The 3,379-nt window shown below is 38.3% G+C and overlaps 1 pseudogene; it reads left to right on the forward strand.

The window, feature by feature from the left end:
• The first annotated feature begins 3,351 nt into the window (after positions 1-3,351).
• LOC102253796 overlaps positions 3,352-3,379 on the forward strand; it is a 604-nt pseudogene continuing 576 nt past the window's right edge.

Genomic DNA, 3,379 nt, shown 5'->3' on the forward strand with positions numbered 1-3,379 from the left:
AATATACTTTAAACAGGGATGAACTATTGCATCCTTTACCTGGGTATTATGAGGATGTGTCATAGATAATATTTCTCAAGATCATTATCATTGTCAGCAGTTAGCAGATTTTTTGTAAAAATTCTAAGCATAAAAATTTTGTAGGTGGGAAATGTTCAACCACTGTCCACCTTACGCTGCGGGACTAAGATTCACGCTACAGGACGCTGTTCTAAGGAGGTCGCTGTCTCTGAGACGCAGCACCATCCACACACGTTGCCCTCACAGGCTGAGCTGTCTGCGGCTCCCGTCAGCCACCCCTGTAAACAGCAAGACCACAGCCCAGCATGTGCTCAGAAGGCAGCGTCTTCTAGGGACCGTGCCACTACGTGTTCCTAAGGACAGATTTAGAATATCTACGCACACAGGAAGGCTTTAGTGAGGAAAGCCTCAGTGAGCGGTTACTTTGATTTTAGCTTAGTATCCTTTCTTCTTCAGGAAAACAATGTAATAAATCCTGCCCAGTAAAGAAGTAACACTGGATTTCAACTCACCATTCTGATTCTCTTGTAGACTACCATACTTGAACTCTAGAAATGGCAACATTTTTTTCTTTTAAAAACAAGTAAAAAATTAACACAGAAGGATAATATGACACTGTTTACATCATCCAGAATTAACAAACATTAACATTTTGTAATATTTACATCAGATCTTTTTTAACAAAATAAATATTTCTGATAAGTTCTTACTCTGTTACCCTCTTCTTTCCCATTCCCTTCCCTCTCTCCTCATAGACATCATGAGTATATTTTTCCAATCCACATTTTACTTTTATCATATGCATAGCCATAATTATTAATGTGATATATTTGATTTATGTAAGTCATATCACAGTGTAATGGGAGAAACGTAACTTGCTTTTTTCACTCAGTACGTTTTGAGACCTGTATTGATACATGCAGCTCATTTTCCCATTTTGTTAGGGATGGTCATGGTTATCGAAAATTCAGAAAATCAAAATATCTTTGTGCACACAAACTCTGTCTGCAGGGTTAGAGTTAAACTACAGTTTCTACCTTCAACTTGACCAGATTTTGTCAAATTAATCTCCATCAGCAGTGTATGAGTTTTCTCATCATTCACATCTTCTTGGACACTAGATATTTCAGGGTTCTTAAATTTTATTTTTACAACAAAGCTGATGTGTGTGAGATGGTATCTTACTGTTTTGCATTTCCTACATTATTAGTCAACATTTTTGTTTTCTGTTGGCTTTTTTATCAGAGATCTGTACATAATCTGGGTGCTGAACTTTTGCCGGTTATGAAGATTTCAAATACCTTCTTTCAGTCTGTAGTCTTTAAACTTTGTTGTATAGGTTTCACATTTTTTACTTAGAGTTACCAGCTTTCACATATGCATTTTGAGTCCCACTTAAGAAATATATATTTTCATATCCACAGGCATAAACTGTATTTGTTTTCTATTAGATTTAACATGTGTTTTCCACTTTTAGGTGTTTATGAATCTGGGATTTATTTTGTGAATGATGTGAGGTAGAATGATGACATTTTCCCCCACTGTGGTAGTTATTGCTGAGATTTTGGCTATAAGACTTCAGATCCAGGAATTCTTAAGCAAGACAATGAAACTCATACACTGCTGATGGAGATTAATTTGACAAAATCTGGTCCAAGTTGAAAATGTGCATATTTTTCAATCCAGAGACTTTAAGACAGAGTTTGTGTGCACAAGGAGGTGTGTACAAAGAAACCACTTCGATAACCATGACCATCCCTAACAAAATGGGAAAATGAGCTGCATGTATCAATACAGGTCTCAAAACGTACTGAGTGAAAAAAGCAAGTTACGTTTCTTCCATTACACTGTGATATGACTTATGTAAATCAAATATGTCACATTAATAATTATGGCTATGCATATGATAAAAGTAAAATGTGGATCGGAAACCCTACTTGCCACTTCACTGCAAGGTGAAGAGATGACACCGCCCAGCTGGGAGGGATTGGCGGTCTGTGTTGAGCTGAAAGAACACAGGGAGCTTGTTGTACTACAGGTGTCTCAGCTGGCTGCTCAGAAAGGAAGCAGAGAGCGGAGTTGCACCTGGGGAAAAACATCTGCTCCATGGGCCTCCCAGCATCCCTGCATGAGAGCTAGAATGAGAGCTAGACAGGAACTTAGAAGAGTAAAAAGAAATACAAAAAGAAATCAGTTCTGTCCAGCCAGGGAGAGGATCGAGACTTTATAAGATATGCCTAAACTTTGCAATCATAAAGCTGTTACAAAAGGAACATATTGGAGATAGGGATTTATCAAATTGTCTCTGGTTTTCAAAGATGCTTTCTTATAGATATAAACAACAACAAAAAGATGCCTTGAAGCCTTTTTGAGACTAGAATAAAGTTGATGGTTACGAACATCCTACTGAAAGGATTAAGCCAATGTGCTGCATTTCACAGGGATCAGTCAGCATTAGATTTGGGGTGCGGATAAATGTTCCCAGTAGGTGTAATCACTATGCTTCAGTTCTTCACTGCGCCATATAAATACAGAGACGCTTACAATGATGTTCATTGTTTCATGGTGGATTTTTAAACTTATGTATTAAAATCAGTGATGATTGAAGCCAGCCTACTTTTTGTACAGAATTATCCAACAAATATTTGAAGATCTTTATCATGTTTCCCAAATCTTATCTTTTCCACTTTAAGCATTCTAATGGCTTAACATGAAAGAGCGGACAAAAGTTACAAGGAGATGGGTGTTATTTCCATATGAGGAAGAGAATCCTAACCAATTCTAACTGTTTAAAAAATGCATTGTTTAAATAGTCACAGGTTCTAGGGATTGAGGGTCTAGGACGTGTGTATCTTTGGGGGCCATTTATTCAGCCTACTACAGCTGTGCTCTAAAAATGTATTAAAATTACTATATTCTAATGACATATATATTTTTTTGTAATAGGTTATTAAATGTGCCAAACAGAAGGAGGCAGGGGCCCAGAAGTCGACTAGATCTTATTTTCTCCTTGATGCTTAAGACGTTTATTTTTCTGACAGCTACTACTATGGCAAGAAGTATTATTTTTTTAGGAAAGAGCTTATGGGCAGCATCGGAATAGATTTTCAACTCATTAGTGCTTTTCTTCAGCTCTCTGGCCCTTAGATCTTCTTAGCAGCCTTTCTCCACCAGGTTTTCTTATCTAAACTGCACAACATACAAAACTCTTTGAGTAGCTATTCTCTCAGTTCTTCCAAGGTTAGATGGTACATGTCCAGGATTCATAGGAAGGGCACGGAGCAGTGCCCCACCGCTCCCACTGGGGGCTCATCGCTGAGCGGCTGGGCCATGGGGGAGGCCGAGGTGGGCGGCGGGG

Source organism: Myotis brandtii, unplaced genomic scaffold (assembly GCF_000412655.1).
Source record: "Myotis brandtii unplaced genomic scaffold, ASM41265v1 scaffold215, whole genome shotgun sequence".
In the NCBI taxonomy this organism is placed as follows: Eukaryota; Metazoa; Chordata; class Mammalia; order Chiroptera; family Vespertilionidae; genus Myotis; species Myotis brandtii.